Here is an 18,827-nt window from a genome sequence, read left to right on the forward strand (position 1 = left end):
TGCCTAAAAAATCGCCTAAGTGGGACAGGCCCATTACTCCTGTGTTTTGAGTCTTAAATTTTTTAACACGATACCCTTGAAATGATAAGAAACACGGGCATTTTGCAGCAGAACTGTTTTCTCAGGGTGACCTGGAATTGAACCGCTGGTCGCTAATTTGAGGAGATGTAGATGCAGTGTCTTGGTGGGAGCCGCGGCATACCAGCACTGTGTGCTGTGCAGCTAACACCAGAGCAATAATTAGTGGTCAACTTGTGGTGAAGTCATTGCAGACCATGAGACATGTTCATCTATTAAATTCTGATACTTTCTTCCTCTGGAGTAATAACACACTCAGACGCCGTAAAAGTAGTCGCTGTCTGGAAAATATAACTCAGTGAATGGGGGCCTTTATCGGCTGAAGACCTGCTGAACGTGGACAAAAAAAAGTGAATAGTGAGTTTCTGGCTTATTAATGGGCAATGTTTCTGCAACTATTACAAAAACAGCTGGCCATAAATTGCAATAGTGGGACAACCATAAATATTGCAACGTTTGGTCATAAGTGCCTGTCCATTTAAAAAAAATGTTAAACGGTTAAATAGGTGCAGGAGTAGACCATTCGAGCCAGCACCGCCATTCATTGTTATAGAAACATAGAAACATAGAAATTAGGTGCAGGAGTAGGCCATTCGGCCCTTCGAGCCTGCACCGCCATTCAATATGATCATGGCTGATCATCCAACTCAGTATCCCGTACCTGCCTTCTCTCCATACCCTCTGATCCCCTTAGCCACAAGGGCCACATCTAACTCCCTCTTAAATATAGCCAATGAACTGGCCTCGACTACCCTCTGTGGCAGAGAGTTCCAGAGATTCACCACTCTCTGTGTGAAAAAAGTTCTTCTCATCTCGGTTTTAAAGGATTTCCCCCTTATTCTTAAGCTGTGACCCCTTGTCCTGGACTTCCCCAACATCGGGAGCAATCTTCCTGCATCTAGCCTGTCCAACCCCTTAAGAATTTTGTAAGTTTCTATAAGATCCCTTCTCAATCTCCTAAATTCTAGAGAGTATAAACCAAGTCTATCCAGTCTTTCTTCATAAGACAGTCCTGACATCCCAGGAATCAGTCTGGTGAACCTTCTCTGCACTCCCTCTGTGGCAATAATGTCCTTCCTCAGATTTAGAGACCAAAACTGTACGCAATACTCCAGGTGTGGTCTCACCAAGACCCTGTACAACTGCAGTAGAACCTCCCTGCTCCTATACTCAAATCCTTTTGCTATGAAAGCTAACATACCATTCGCTTTCTTCACTGCCTGCTGCACCTGCATGCCTACTTTCAATGACTGGTGTACCATGGCTGATCATCCACAATCAGTACCCCGTTCCAGCCTTCTCCCCATATCCCTAGACTCTGCTATCTTTAAGAGCTCTATCAAGCTCTCTCTTGAATGCATCCAGAGAACCGGCCTCCACTGCCCTCTGAGGCGGAGAATTCCACACACTCACAACTCGCCGTGTCTCTCTCTGTCTGGAGCGGCCAATTGACCTATAAACCCAGGATGTGGGAGGAAACTGGAGCATAGAAACTTAGAAAATAGAAAAATAGGTGCAGGAGTAGGCCATTCGGCCCTTCGAGCCAACACCGCCATTCAATATGATCATGGCTGATCATCTAAAATCAGTAACCCGTTCCTGCTTTTTCCCCATATCCGTTGATTCCTTTTGCCCTAAGAGCTAAATCTAACTCCCTAGTGAAAACTTAGGCATCTGGCACAAACCCATGTGGTCACAGGGAGAACATGCAAACTCCACACAGACAGCACGAGGATCAAACCCAGGTCTCTGGTTTTGTGAGGCGATAGTTCTGCCAGAAATACTATCCCACTCCAAAAATCGTATATTAGCTATATTACAGGGCGGCACGGTGGCGCAGCAGTGACTGCCTTACAGTGCTTGAAGCGCTAGAGGCCCGGGTTCGATCCCGACTACGGGTGCTTGACTGTACGGAATCAGTACATTCTCCCCGTGACCGTGTGGGTTTTCTCCGTGATCATCTGTTTCCACCCACACTCCAAAGACGTAAAGGTTTGTAGTGTAAAGGGCCTGTCCCATGAGCATGCGACTCCATGCGGCAAGCGCGACCTAACGTGGTCGCTTGAGCCGTACGGCCTCGCGGGGCCGGTCCGATCGCCGGAGCTGTATGGAGTTGTGCGGAGCTGGTCCTGACATCGCGCGGAGCTCCGAAAAACTGACCGTGTTCAAAAATTCTGAGCGGCAACGGCCTGCCGACCCGCAGCCGCCTCGACGCCGTACGCAACGTCTCGATGCAGTACGCAGCGTCTTGACGCCGTACGTCACGCGCGAACTTCCCGCGGACTTCATTCGAACTTCACGTCACTCACTCGACCTCCGCGCGGCCCCCGCTTCCGGTTTGGTTGTGCTTGCCGCATGCAGGTCGCATGCTCATGGGACAGGCCCTTAAGTTGTCCCTGGTGTGTGTAGGGTTGTGTTAATGTACAGGGATCGCTGGTCGGTGCGGACTCGGGGTCAAGGAAAGAGCGTTCTTGTCGCGGCCCTGTCTCCACCCCAATCGCTCCACCACTTCGCACAAGAAGCGCAAGACGCCATTGTATGCAGATGCCGAGAAGTGGGTTCAGCTCTGGCTGAACAATTTCTAAGCTTGTGATGTCAAGTCAAGTCAAGAGAGTTTATTGTCATGTGTCCCAGATAGGACAATGAAATTCTTGCTCGCTGCCGCACAACAGGATATTGTAAGCAAAAATACCGAACAGTTCAGTTCAATACACACACATAAATAAGCAGGTAAGTGCAAGGGGCTGTTACAGTTCAGATTCTTTAAGAAGGAACTGCAGATGCTAGAAAATCGAAGGTACACAAAAATGCTGGAGAAACTCAGCGGGTGCAGCAGCATCTATGGAGCGAAGGAAATAGGCAACGTTTTGGGCCGAAACGTTGCCCATTTCCTTCGCTCCATAGATGCTGCTGCACCCGCTGAGTTTCTCCAGCATTTTTGTGTACCTACAGTTCAGAGTCTGTTTGTTAGCGAGTTTAATAGCCTAATGACTGTGCGGAAGAATCTGTTCAGATTCAGATTCAGATTCAGAAAACTTTATTGTCTGTCGTAACAGAAAGTCTTCCTGAACCTGGATGTAACAGATTTCAGGTTCCTGTACCTTCTGATGGTAGCGGAGAGATGAGTGCGTGGCCAGGATGGTGTGGGTCCTTGATGATGTTGGCTGCCTTTTTGCAGTGTAAGTTGTGTACTCGATAAGAGGAAGAAGGTGGGCCGAAGGGCCTGATTCTGCTCTGTATCTCTGTAAGATAAAACAAACTCAATGGGATCTCCTCTCATCCATCTATGGTTCTCACAAACATCAGCCAGATGAGAACTGGTGCTCCGGTTTCCTCACGCATCTCAAAGATGTGCGTGTGTGTAGGTTAACTGGCTTCTCTCTGTAAATTGCCCCCAGCATGTGGGGAGTAGATGCAGAAGTGGAGTAACAGAGCCAGTGTGAATGGAAGGTCGATCGTCAGCATGGACCTAGTGGGCAGAAAGGCCTGTGTCCATACTACATCTTTAAACTTTAAGATGGGCGAATACTTCTTTAAATTGTCCTGAAGTGCAGTGTGGGAATTGAACCCAGGACCATCTGATTCAGGTAATGTAGCGCCATCTATTGGCCTTAGGATGCAGTTACCATTTTATTTTGCATCGTTTCATAAATTTATTTTATAAATAAAAACATGGAATTGGCAATGGATAAAATATGTAGAGTGCATGTAACTTTATTAAAAAAGGTAAGTAAAATTTGATTTTATTAAATGGGTTGGGCGGTTCAATGATAAGGGGTTAGAGTTGCTGCCTTCCAGTGCCAGAGACGACAGGCGCTATTTGTACGGAGTTTGTAAATTCTCCTGTGACTGCGTGGGTTTTCTCCGGGGGCTCCGGTTTCCTCCCACACTTCAAAGACGTACAGATTTGTAGGTTAATTGGCAACGGTGAAAATTGTAAATTGGCCCTTGTGTGTTGGATAGTGTCTAGTGTGTGGGGGTCGCTGGTCAGCGCGGACTCGCTGGGTCAAAGGGCCTGTTTCTGCGCTGTATCTCTAAGTCTAAAGTCTAAAGAATCCAGTTTTTTTTTAGAGATACAGTGTGGAAACAGGTCCTTAGGCCCACTGGGACCACGCTGACCATCGATCGCCCGTACATTAATTCTACGTTGTCCCACCTTCACATTCTACCCTCGAGGAGCAATTTACCGAGGCCAATTCACGTACGAACCCGCGCGTCTTTGCAATGTGGGAGGCAACCAGAACACCCAGAGAAAACCCACATGGTCACGGGGAGAACGTACAAACTCCACACAGACAGCACCCGCAGTCAAGATCGAACCTGTGTCTCTGGTGATGTAGTGGAAGCAGCTCTACTGCTGCGCCACCGTGCCACCCTTGTAAAGAGGAGAATATCGTCGAGATGAATGAATTGAGGCGTAGGTGTTGTGATGTCCCGGATCTGACATGAATCATAAAAAAATTTAAATGGTTTTATAGCACAGTAATGCAGATAAAACCCCAAGGCGTCACGGTGGCGCAGCGGTAGAGCTTCTGCCTTACAGCGCCAGAGACCCCAGGTTTGATCCTGACTACAGGTGCTGTCTGTATGGTGTTTGCATGTTGTAGATTTTCTCCAGGTGCTCCAGGTTTCCTCCCACACTCTGAAGACATGCGGGATTGTCGAGGTTAATCAGCTTTGGTGACAAAAATAATCCCTAATGTGGGGGATAGCACTGGTGTACAGGGTGATCGCTGGTCATCGTGGACGGTGGGCTGAAGGACCTGCTCCCTCGCCGTGTCTCCAGAGTCTAACGTCCAAAGTGCAGCCCTGAACATTGTGGGAAGCTTGGGAGAAATTACAGAGGCACTTGCAGAGATATTTGCATCGTCTTTTAACCCCAGATGAAGTGACGGGAGACTGGTGGGTGGCAAATGTTGCACGGTTATTTAAGTCAAAGACAAAGTCAAATTTATTTGTCACATGCACCCGAAGGTGCAGTGAAATGAATTTGCCAGCAGCGATACACTTAAAAAAAGAACACACAATACACAATAGAATTTAACACAAACATCCACCACAGCATTCTTCACTGTGGTCGAAGGCAACAAAGTTCAGCCAGTCCTCCTCCTTTGTTCATCCATGGTCGGGGCCATAAACCCTCCGTAGTCGCCGCGACGGACGGCCGGATGCACAGGCCCTCTCGTTGGGACGATCCAAACTCCGAAGTCAGGACGGTCGAACACACTCCGCGGCTTGGAGCGCCCGAATCGCCACTTTGCTACCGGAGAACGCTGCTGCAGGATGTTATAGGCCGCAGGCCGTCGGTCGGAGCTCCTCTCCGGCGATCCCCGGCAAGGGATACCAGACGCCGGATGGCAAGTCCACGCCACGCCCGCGGCTAGAAGCTCCGCAGACCACAGCCTCATGAAGGGCAACAGGGACATACCAAGGAACTACAAGGCAATGAGACGGACGTAAGTGGTGGGAAAGTTGATGCAGGTGATTCATAGGGCAGGATATACCAGAGTATGGATAGGTACAGACAGATTATGTATCGTCAACATGTCTTTGAGCATGGGAAATCATGTGTCACAAACCCAATAGAGTATTCTGAAGATTATAGAGTATGGAAGTGGGGAGGTCATGTTGTAGTTATATAAGACAATGGCGAGGCCACATGTTGAGCATTGTGGTCAGTTTTGGGGACCCTGTCATAGGAAAGATGTTGTCAAGCTGCAAATGGTGGAGAGAAGATTTATGAGGATGTTGCCAGGAATCGAGGCCTGAGCTAGTGGGAGAGAAGGCGAAGACTTTATTCCTTGGTGGGCAGGAGGATGAACGGGTATCTTATAGAGGTGTACAAGATCGTGAGAGGAATCGATCGGGTAAATGTACAGAGTATTTTACCCACAATGGTCTTAGGCCCCCTTCAGTCATGGCTGACCATGGGGGTCTCCAGGGTGCTATTCCCTATATGGAGGACGCCTGTGCGTGACTTTGTTTAACGTGGGGGGACTGGTGCACAGACAACCACCCCACGGGACCTTGACAGATCTCGGTCAGGATCCAGTGGCATGGAGTCCAAGACGACCAGAGACCCTTTTCTGCTGCAGCCTTCATCCGCCTTCCCAGCCGTTGTGACGCTCCACTAAGGTCAGCCATCGTCCTCCGCCTGTTCCACCGTTGAGGCCTTGGTTGGATTGCTCTTTGTCAGAGACCTCCCCCTCGACCTTACCGCCATGCGTGGCTCAACCAGGAGCATAGCTCCAGACGGCATCGCTCTCAGGATCTCAGGTCCACACGAGCTTCTCCACCACGACAAGGTGACAATCCACGGAGAAGTAATCCACAGTAGTGTGGAGATAGATATAAAGACAATGAGATTTAATGCAAGATAAAGTCCAGTAATGCCCAATTAAAGATAGTTTTAACGTCCCTGGCCAGGACCTGCCCCGAAAGCAGTGGACAACCCTCAACCGCTTGAGGACAGGCATCGGATGCTATGGAGTAGCGATGAAGAGGTGGGGCCTCGTGGACAGCGCCTCCTGCGAGTGTGGGGACCCAACACATACAGTGGAGTACATAGTCACCAGTTGCCCCAAACACCGGTTGGCCACCGAATGGTGAACGAGGTCTGATTGACCTGGACGATGACATGTTGGCCTGGCTCGCCTTAACGGAGCTGCAGGTCTAAAAGACACACGACAGAAGAAGAAGAAGAAGAAAGATAGTTCATGGTTCATTGAGGTAGATAGGAGGGTTTAGAGGCCTATGGGCCGCATGCAGGCAAATGGAACGAGTCCAGTATGCCAACTTGCTCGCCATTGAGAAGGAAGGGCTAAAGAGCTTGTTTCCATGTCCCTCTGACTATATGACTGAAAATGCGTGCAAATATAATAACCCATAATTTGCTGGTGACCCATATGAAAAGCTTCCCTCTTATTACATTCTATTTCCTCTGGCACTTACTTTAGTGTTTAGAGTTTAGAGATAGGGTGCAGAATGAATGAATGAATGAATGAATGAATGAATGAATGAATGAATGAATGAATGAATGAATACGTTTATTGGCCAAGTATTCACATACAAGGAATTTGCCTTGGTGCTCCGCCCGCAAGTGACAACATGACAATATAACAGTGACAGTTAGGAATGACACATAAAGCATTAAACATTAATAATAATAAAAAACAGGCCCTTTGGCCCACCTGGTCCTCACCGACCAGTGATCCCCGTACACTAACACTATCCTACTGACAAGGGATGATTTCCATTTTTTACAGAAGTCAATTAACCTCCAAACCTGTACGTCTTTGGAGAATGGGAGAAAACTGGAGCAACGGAGAAAACCCACGCGGGTCATGGGGAGAACGTACAAACTCCGCACAGACAGCACCCGTAGTTAGGATGGAACCCGGGTGGCTGGCGCTGTGAGGCAGCAAATCTACCGCTGCGCCACTGTGCCGCCCTTGTGGGCAGAGGTCACCTGCACGATGGCATGACCTTCTGCCCTATAGATGCCAAAGGGACAGAAAGATTGTCTGACAGTGCAAACTGAACCCAGGAAACAGCTGAACTAATCCTTGCCAGCTAGCCCTATCATACCCCTTGGCAACATGCTAGAAACTATGAGTGCTCTCAAATATTCCAGTTATTCAGAAACATTGGAAAAATTATTAAACACTGCGAAGGCGGCACAGTGGCGTAGAGGTAAAGTTACTGCCTTATAGCGTCAGAGACCCAGGTTCGATCCCGACTTCAGGTGCTGTCTGTACGGAGTTTGTACGTTCTCCCAACAACTGTGTTTGTTTCCTCCAGTTTCCTCCCGTATTCCATAGACCTGCAGGTTTGTAGGTGAATTGGCTTCTGTAACTTGGCCCTAGTGTGTGTAGGGTAGTGTTAATGTGCGGGGATCGCTGGCCAGTGCGGACTTGGTGGGCCGAAGGGCCTGTTTCCGCGCTGTATCTCTAAACTAAATTAAACTATTAAACAAATTAAAAAGTTAAGAGGCAAAAATGGTTCAAAACATTGAAGGCATTTTGTAGAGAAACTAAACTAAACTAAAATGTAAAGTAAACGCAATAAAGGTAAAAAATTGGGACCAGTTTATTTGTGCAGCACAGAAAGCACAGAAATGTTAATCAGTTTCAACTTGGTAGATCTTGATAACTAATACGAACTGTACTGGAGCCATGCATCTCTGTAGCTGTATAAACAATGTGTCCACCAAATGCTATGTGCATATTGCTGTTTTGCTTCAAGCAATAACTTGTTTGATTAATGTCAAGAATATGCTACAGTAAGAAAAACCTCAACGACAGGATGTGGCTGGATTCAGATAGATGACTTCATTTTTTCCCTTAATCACTCCAATGGTATTTCCACCCAGCACCAGAAAGCCCCGTATTCTTCTGGGAAGCATGTAATGAAATTTAGAAACTTAGAAAATAGGTGCAGGAGGAGGCCATTTGGCCCTACGAGCCAGCACCGCCATTCATTTTGATCATGGCTGATCATCCACAACCAGCCTTCCTTCTCCCCATATCTCTTGATTCCGCTAGCCCCTAGAGCTCTATCTAACTCTCTATTAAATTCATCCGGTGAATTGGCCTCCACTGCCTTCTGTGGCAGAGAATTCCACAAATTCACAACTGTCTGTGTGAAAAAGTGTTTTCACAATTCGGAGACCAGAACTGCACACAATACTCCAGGTGTGGTCTCACCAGGGCCCTGCACAACTGTGGTAGGACTTCTTTGCTCCTATACTCAAATTCTCTCGCTATGAAGGCCAACATGCCATTAGCTTTCTTCACTGCCTGCTGTACCTGCATGCTTACTTTCAGTGGAATAGGAATAGGAATACTTTATTGTCACATGTGACTAGACACAGTGAGATTCTTTGCTTGCATACACAATGTATACAAATAGCAGTAACCTACGGAGCTGACAAAGTTACAAAGCATGCCGGCTCCCCCTTTTGTCCCCCCCCCCCCCAACAGTTCCCCCACGCCGGGGTCCTCCATTGTTCATCCTCTCCCCCCTCACAGTGGTCCTCCACGTTCTCATCGAACGTCGTTGACCTGCGAGGCTTCACCACCGCCGATACCCCACTTCACGTCGCCGTGTTGCCGACCTGCCCCCCCAGCTGTGGGCTTCGTCAGCCGCTTCGCCCGACCCGGGCTTCTACCCGCAAGGCCCCGACCCTGGCTACTACGCGGCAATCCGGTAGGCATCGAGACCGCGGCGCCTCGATAACGGCCTCCGGCCGCGTTCCCAGTCCACAGCCATCGGGAAGAACATGCAAACTCCGTGCAGACAGCACCCGTAGTCAGGATCGAACTCGGGTCTCTGCCGCTGTAAGGCAGCAACTCTACTGTTGCGCCACCCAAAACCTCTATCATATTATATAGCCTATTATATCATAGTATATGGACACATTGATCTGTTTTGTAGTAAATGCTCTTGTGCTGAAGCAAAGCAAGAATTTCATTGTCCTATCAGGGACACATGACAATAAACTCACTTGAAATTGAACTTGAGCTAAAATGAAACAAGACAAAATGAAGTGAAACTAATCTAAACTAAACTAAACTGAACTGAACTATCCCATACTCCTCAACATTGGAACGCAGATTGAAGGCGCTCACACGAAAATGTTTGCCAGAGTTTTTGAGCTGAAATTAGTAATCGAGAAGCCAGCTTGAAATATACTTTGGCTTGTCAGAAGGTTGAAGGAGCAGTAATCGGTATTTGCCTCCACTGAGATTCCCACCATAGAGTCATAGAGTCATATGACACAGTGTGGAAACAAGCCCTTCGGCCCAACTTGCCCACACCGGCCAACATGTCCCATCTACACTAGTCCCACCTGCCTGCGTTTGGACCATATCTCTCTAAACCTGTCCTTTCCATGTACCTGTCTAAATGTTTCATAAACGTTGCGATAGTCCCTGCCTCAACGACCTCCTCCGGCAGATCGCTCCGTACACTCACCACCATTTAGAAACATAGAGACATAGAAACATGGAAAATAGGTGCCAGAGTAGGCCATTCGGCCCTTCTAGCCATCACCGCCATTCAAGATGATCATGGCTAATCATCCAAAATCAGTACCATGTTCCTGCTTTTTCCCACCAAATCCCTTGATTCCTTTAGCCCTAAGAGCTAAATCTCACACTCTCTTGAAACACTCAGTGAATTGGCCTCCACGGCCTTCGGTGGCAGAGTTTGACAGAGTTATCCCTCCGATTCCTGTAAAATCTTTCCCCGCTTCATCTTAAACCTGAAAAGCAGGAATTGTTGCGATTATTTGTTGCATTATCTGCCTGCCAATGGGCTGAACAGCCCAGCCCAATGTCTCTGCTGCATAACCAGTATTGCGTGGTCGTATCTGGAAGGCTTTTTGAGTGGCTTTGAAGTAGGACGGGGAAACACCAGAATTGCTTCACATTGAGTAAAGCAGTGGGTGGATTGGGGACAAAGACGAATGAATTGTGTGAACGGACATGAGTGTATTTTTCCGGATGATTTAATTTGATTTCCTATATTGTATTGTGCAAAAACATATGTCTGTTCGGGACTGAGGAGTTGCATTAAAGCACATTCTCCTTTAATTGTCGTTATGTAGCAAAAAGAGAACAATGAAATTCCTATGCACAAAGGAACTGCAGATGCTGATTTACATGTAAGTAGAGTTTAGGGTGGCACAGTCGTGCAGCAGTAGAGATGTTGCCTTATAGTGCCAGAGACCTGAACTTAATCTTGACCATGGTTGCTGTCTGTACGGAGTTTGCACGTTTTCCCCGTGACCTGCGTATGTTTTTACCGGGATCTCTTGTTTCCTCCCGCACTCCAAAAAGTAAGACCTACAGGATTGTAGGCTAAATCACTTGGTATAATTGTAAATTGCATCCTGGTGTGTGCAGGTTATGTGGGGTTCCTTGGTTGGTGTGGACTTGGTGGGCTGAAGGGCCTGTTTCCGTGCTTTATCTCCAAAGTAAACTCTAAGGAGAGCCAGGGAACTGTCTGCGATATAGTGGCGATGAGCAGAGAGGTCGTGAAGGGACATTGTGATATCTGCATCCGCCACGGAGACCTGGAGCAATACACATCAGGGGCAGCACAATGGCGCAGCGGTACAGTCGCTGCCTTGAAGCGCCAGAGACCCGGGTTCGATCCTGACTATGGGTGCTTGTCTGTACGGAGTTCGTATATGCTTTTCCCGTGACCTGCGTGGATTTTCTCTGGGCGCTCCGGTTTCTTCCCACACTCCAAAGACATACAGGTTTGTAGTTTAATTGGCTTCGGTAGAAATTGTAAATGGCCCCTAGTGTGTGTAGGATAGTGCTGGTGTACGGGGTGATCGCTGGTCAGTGTAGACGGTGGGCCAAAGGACTCATATCTGCACTGTATCTCTAAGGTCTAAAGTGCGTGTGTGTGTGTGTGAGTGTTTGTACATTGTCCCCCCCATTTCAGGGCACCATAATGTTTGGGACACAGCAATGTCATGTAAATGAAAGTAGTCATGTTTAGTATTTTGTTGCATATCCTTTGCATGCAATGACTGCTTGAAGTCTGCGATTCATGGACATCACCAGTTGCTGGGTGTCTTCTCTGCTGATGCCCTGCCAGGCCTGTATTGCAGCCATCTTTAGCTTATGCTTGTTTTGGGGGCTAGTCCCCTTCAGTTTTCTCTTCAGCATATAAAAGGCATGCTCAATTGGGTTCAGATCTTGGCCACTCAAGAGTTGACCATTTTTTAGCTTTGAAAAACTCCTTTGTTGCTTTAGCAGTATTTTTGGGATCATTGTCTTGCTGTAGAATGCACCGCTGGCCAATGGGTTTTGAGGCCTTTTGTTTGAACTTGAGCAGATAGGATGTGCCTATACACTTCAGAATTCATTATGTTACTACCATCAGCAGTTGTGTGATCAATGAAGATAAGTGAGCCATTACTTTCAGCAGCCATACATGCCCGGGTCATAACACCCCCACCACTGTGTTTCACAGATGAGGTGGTATGCTTTGGATCTTGGGCAGTTCCTTCTTACCCAGGAACAGTGTGGTCCAGTTCCATAGCCATATTGCTGTGCTTTGAACCTGTGCGCTTGGGCTCTGGGTGAATAGGTCGATGTGTATTGATGTGAATAGGTAGATGTAGATGTATAAATATACACACACACACACACACACACACACACACACACACACACACACACACACACACACACACACACCACACACACACACACACACACACACACACACACACACACACACACACACACACACACACACCACACACACACACACACACACACACACACACACACACACACACACACACACACACACACACACACACACACTCTCTCACACACACACACACACACACGTCCACATTGTGATGTCTGCATCTGTCTGGACCCCTGGTGTAATACACATCTACCTATTCACCCAGAACCCAAGTGCACAGGCTCAAAGCACAGCAATATGGCTACAGAACTGGCCCATGTTGCTTCTGTGTAAGAGGTGGTGCTTTCCCCACTGGGTTTGTCCACCTGTTGTGAACACCTATTATCAGTGTGTCTTGCACTTGCTGCTAAACTCGATACCGCGTGCATTATGTGTGCAGAGCTGTTGCATTCATGGCTGGCTGTGAATAAATCAGTCCCCTGGAGATGTTGATTTGATCCTTGCCCTAGGCTGTTAACTCAGACGCTGGAAGGTGCTCTGATGGACGGGAACTTGACCTCAACAGTGGGAAGAATACCCCTGCCTGTCTTTATGTCGACCTATTTGTTGACTGGTTCAAGTGCCGGAGGTTTCAGATAGGTTTAGTCATGTGAGTTCTTTAAAATTCAGTTTTTTGTTTAGTTTGGTTGTGGGATACAGCATGGAAACAGGCCCTTGTGCCCACCAGGTCCGCTGCGACCTGCGACCTGCGACCCCTGCACATTAACACTACCCTACACACACTTATCAATATCCTGAAGAAGGGTCTCGGCTTGAAACATCGCTTATCCATTCCCTCAACAGATGCTGTCGGACACGTTGAATTACTCCGGCACTTTATGTTTTGTACAGGGTTGCAGCATCTGCAATTCCTTTGGTCTCCGGGAAGTGGAATTGTCATCTCTTTCTTAGCAATGACTTAACCACTCCACCCTCTGACCAGAAGATGCTGACTTATTACTGCTTTTGATCCTCCAGTCCGAAATGGCTAATGTATTAACCATATCCTTGAGTGTTTAATGAATCATTCACTAAAACAGGGTGGAGATCAAAACTGAGACCACACTCAAATCCACACACTGGCATTTCCTTTAAAGACATCATAGTAGTTTTGCGGGGGAATATTCTTCTTGAGGCATCAATTGATTTGTTCATGTTCATATGTTATCGGAGCAGAATTAGGCCATTCGGCCCATCGTCTACTCCGCTATTCAAACATTGGCTGATCTATACCTCGCCCTCAACCCCATTCTCCTGCCTTCTCCCCATAACCCCTGACACCCATATGAATCAAGAACTTGTCAATATCTGCCTTAAAAATATCCATCGACGTGGACTGCCCCCCAGCATTTTATGAGAGGTTTACTCATCATATAAAATCAGAAGATCAGAAGTGCTCGGAGTGGGCAGTCACGGTGGCGCAGCGGTAGAGTTACTGCCTTACAGCGAATGCAGCGCCGGAGACCTGGGTTCCGTCTGACTGCACGTTCTCCGCTTGACCTGCACGGGATTTCTCGGAGATCTTCGTTTTCCTCGCACACTCCAAAGATGTATAGGTTTGTAGGTTGATTGGCTTGGTAAATGTTAAAAAAATATTTGTCTCTAGTGGGTGTAGGATAGTGTTAATGTGAGGGGATCGCTGGTCGGCGCGGACCTGGTGGGCCGAAGGGCCTGTTTCCGCGCTGCATCTCTAAACTAAAAAGTAGAATTAGACCATCAGTACTATTCATAAAACTGTGGGGGTCAGCAATGAGGTAACTCTACTCTGCCGCTGAACTGTCCGACCAAGACTAATGAAGCACAATAGAGTGATACAGCGTGGAAACAGGCCCTTCGGCCCAACGTGCCCATACCGGCCAACATGTCTCAGCTGCACCAGTCCCACCTTTCCCGCGTTTGGTCCATGTCCCTCCAAGCCTGTCCAATCCATGTACCTGTCTAACTATTTCTTAAACGTTGGGATAGTCCCTGCCTCCACTACCTCCTCCGGCAGCTCGTTCCATACACCCACCACCCTTTGTGTGACAAAGTTACCCCTCAGATTCCTGTTAAATCTTTTCCCCTTCACCTTGAACCTTTTGCCCCTTGGTCCTCGATTCCCCTGCTCTGGGCAAGAGACTCTGTGCGTCTACCCGACCTATTCCTCCCCATGATTTTATACACCTCGATAAGATCACCCCTCATCCTCCTGCGCTCCACGGAGAAGAGTCCCAACCTACTCAACCTCTCCCTATAACTCAGGCCCTCTAGTCCTGGCAACATCCTCGGTATATGTCTACCACTGTTCTTTTGTGAAGCGAGAATGCAGCCCTGTTGCTGTGGTCGGGAGAGGAGGGGGTGGTGGAATATGCTGTGTTGATGCGTGCCAAATTGATTTAGGACCACACATCCGCAAGTAGTATCGACACCAACACAGGAATGTTGTCTTGACCTCACTCAGCGTCTTAGATTCCGATGAACGCGATCCACCCTTGTGGCAGAGGGAAGTTTTAAATCCTTCCCTTTATAATCCAGAGATGTACAGTATTAGGTTAATGAAGGAAGATTGCCAACTTCCTGTTCTGTTTCAGGATATTCTTATCAAAATACTCTTTATAGACTGGCTGTTTTTTTTTTTAACGTGTGGCTGCTAAGTAGGTCCAAGGTCAGAGGCAACATTGGAACTACATACTGCAGATACGGAGAGTCTGAAATAATGAATGAATTAATGGATGAATGAATTAATTAAATACCTTATTGTCACATGTGGCAAGTCACAGTGAAGTTCTTTGCTTGAATACCCTAGGTATGCAAATAGTCGCCCATAAAGGGCGCTTCCAATGTTATAAAGTACCCAGCACGCCAAATCCCCCTTTGTTCTCCACACCCCTCCCTCACAGTCCCCCCCCCATGCCAGGTCTTCCTTTGTCCCTTCCCCCGTCAGTGGGGTCCTCGCTCCCACGTGGCCCGGTCCTCGTCCGTCGGACGGCGCCATCATCGACCGCCACGCCGACCTCTCCACTATCGCCGCTGGGTCCCCTCCTGATGCCTCTGTGGCCCCGACCCGGGCCCCAGCCGTGGGCTCCGCAGGCCCAGGGGCCATTGGCTGCGGGCTCCGTCGGTCCGCCAGGCTCCGACCCGTGAGGCTCCGGCCACGAAATATTTTTCTAAATCGCCAAGTTATTGCGGATTCCATCAAAAGTATTTATTTGGAGACACAATGTGCAGCAGACTCTGGAATCTTGATGAAGGCACAAAGTCAGCAGGAGTTATTCAGCAGGACAGCGAGGAGCATCTCTGGAGGACATGGATGGGTGATGATCGGGGTTGGGTCTGAAGAAGGGTTCCAGCCCCATACGTCACCTCACCCACGTCCTCCAGAGTCGGTGCGGACTCGGTGGGCTGAAGACCCTGTTTCCGCGCGTGTATCTCTAAACTAAACCTAAATTGAGCAAGAAACCACAAGGGTAAAAATAAGTAAGGATTTCCTTGTTCTATCTCTGGGACGTATGACTAGATAAACACTCTTGACTCTGATAGGAGTTAATTACAAGCCTCCAAACAGTAGCCAGGCAGCAGTAGGGAAAGGTTGAGAGGGGAAGATTGTTCAGACACGATTGAATGGCGGAGTAGACCCGATGGGCCGAATGGCCTTAACTCTGATGAACAGGAACTTGTGAAGGCGCCGGAAGCAGGACCAGGACGGCACATTCCCTCGGGATTGATACCAAGACTTTCTTTTTGGACAACTGGTAAAATCGTGGGTTGTTCCACGGAGCCGAGGGTGCCAGAGGTCTTCTGCCAATCCACTTGCAAAATTGGCGAGGAGGGATTTCGCTGTAGTTTGCGGCGAATTCAGCAACGGCAGTAGTTTAGATTTACGGCAGTAGTTCAGAAACAGGCCCTTCGGCCCACCGAGTCCGCACCGACCAGCGATCCCCGCACACTCACACTATCCCACACACACTCGGGACAATTGTTACATTTGCGCCAAGCCAATTAACCTACAAACCTGTACGTCTTTGGCGTGTGGGATGAGACCGGAGCACCCGGAGAAAACCCACGCGGTCACGAGGAGAGTGTACAATCTCCAGGCAGACAAGCTCTGGCGCTATGAGGCAGCAACTCCTCCGCTGCACCACCGTTCCACCCTGAGCATCTGAGTGGGTAAATTCAGGGCCAAAGGTGGTGGGGAGGGATGGGTGAGGGTAGGTACGACCATATTTTGTTGAGCGCAGAGGGTGATAGCATAATCAGAATCACCACTTTTGCAGCACTGTGCAAACTTAAAAATACTTTTTTTTAAATGCAACTCATGGTGTATCTACTAGAGGGTGTTTTTAATTTTAAAGATCAATGCATTCTTATAGATGTGAGTCTCATTATTTTTATTCTTGTCCGATAAATATCTTTGCAGAGGAAGCCAGTTTAATTCAGGGCCACCCTCTCTCCGTAGCTCCCACCACGTCTCCGCCATTGGAGGTTACGTCTTGGCCTGGATTCCAACATTTTTTTCTTTTCCCCGGCACGTTGTGTGGCCTACATGTGAACTATTAATATGATGCAGATCTCAAGTAATCCTTTTTTTGACAGATCAGCCTGGTCCAAAAGATTTCAGGCAAGTTTAGTTTAGTTTAGTTTAGTAGATGAGAGATACAGCCTGGAAACAGGGCCTTCGGCCCAACGGGTTTCCGTGCCGACTGGCGATCACCCCATGCGCTCGTACTAACCTGCACACCCGGGACAATTTACAATGTTTACTGAAGCCAATTAACCTACAAACCTGAACGTAGACACAAAATGCTGGAGTAACTCAGCGGGTCAGACAGCATCTCTGGAGCAAAGGAATAGGTGACCTTTAGAGTCGAAACCCTTCTTCCCACGTGACACGTGACAACAAATAAAACTCAAACTCTAGAAAGGCGACAACCAATACCTCCAGGTTCAAGAATAGCTTCTTCCCAATAACCATTGGCTCTTGAACACATTACAACATTCACCTCAACCATGAACTTTGGGTTTTTTGCATTGGCAGTTACTGATTTATTGATTTTTTATTTATTTTATATTATTTCGGTGTATTGTATTCAGAATTTAGACTTTAGAGATACTGCCTGGAAACAGGCCCTTTGGCCCACTGAGCCTGTGCCAACCAGCGATCGCCCAGTACACCTACACTATTCTGCACGCTAGGACAAATGACAATTACTGAAGCCAATTAACCTACAAATCTGTCCGTCTTTGCAGCATGGGAAACATAGAAACATAGACATAGAAAATAGGTGCAGGAGTAGGCCATTCGGCCCTTCGAGCCTGCACCCCCATTCAATATGATCATGGCTGATCATCCAACTCAGTATGCTGTACCTGCCTTCTCTCCATAACCCTTGATCCCTTTAGCCACAAGGGCCACATCTAACTCCCTCTTAAATATAGCCAATGAACTGGCCTCAACTACCTTCTGTGGCAGAGAATTCCAGAGATTCACCACTCTCTGTGTGAAAATTGTTTTCCTCATCTCGGTCCTAAAATATTTCCCCCTTGTCCTTAAACTGTGACCCCTTGTTCTGGACTTCCCCAACATCGGGAACAATCTTCCTGCATCTTGCCTGTCCAACCCCTTAAGAATTTTGTAAGTTTCTATAAGATCCCCCCTCAATCTTCTAAATTCTAGCGAAGAAACCAGGGCACCCGAATAAAACCTATGCAGTGACTGTAAACTGAACGGAACTCAAATGCGGGAGGGAACCCGGAGAACAGCTCACGCGGTCACGGGGAGAACACACAAACTCCGCGCAGGCAGCAGCCGAGGTCAGGATCGAACCCGGGTCTCTGGCGCTGCGAGGCAGCAACTCTACCGCTGCGCCACCGTGCGACTGTTAAGAGTCAGCTAATTCAGTGAAACTCTCGGGGAATTACCTGAGGTGCTGAGGAAACATTTGCTATTAGTTTCAGCACACTCCATGGATCTCAAACGCTATCTGAGCAGCTTGCAGCGAGTTCTGAAGCTGCCCAGTGACGTCATACGTGCCCCATTAAATAATATAAAACAACAATGTAGAAGCTACTTATAGAGTTATGGAGCTTGGAAACAGGCCCTTCGGCCCAACATACCCATGCTAGCCAACATGCCCCATCTACACTAATCCCACCTGCCTGCATTTGGCCCATATCCCTCTAAACCTGTCCTATCCATGTACCTGTCTGAGTGTTTCTTAAAAGTTGCGATGGTACCTGCTTCAACTACCTCCTCCGGCAGCTCGTTCCATATACCTACCACCCTTTGCGTGAAAAAGTTGCCCCTCAGGTTCCCATTACCCCTCTTGATTCCTGAATCTGGACTAAACCTATGCCCTCTAGTCCTCGATTCCCCTACTCTGGGCAAGAGACTGGGCAAGATTTAATCCTCTCATGATTTTATACACCTCTATAAGATCATTTCTCATCCTCCTGCACTCCAAGGAATAGAGTCCCAGCCTGCTCAACCTGTCCCTATAGCTCAGGCCCTCGAGCCCAGGCAATTTGTGTTGAGACTGTTCCATGACTCTTTTAGA

The sequence above is a fragment of the Amblyraja radiata genome, chromosome 15 (genome assembly GCF_010909765.2).
Source record: "Amblyraja radiata isolate CabotCenter1 chromosome 15, sAmbRad1.1.pri, whole genome shotgun sequence".
In the NCBI taxonomy this organism is placed as follows: Eukaryota; Metazoa; Chordata; class Chondrichthyes; order Rajiformes; family Rajidae; genus Amblyraja; species Amblyraja radiata.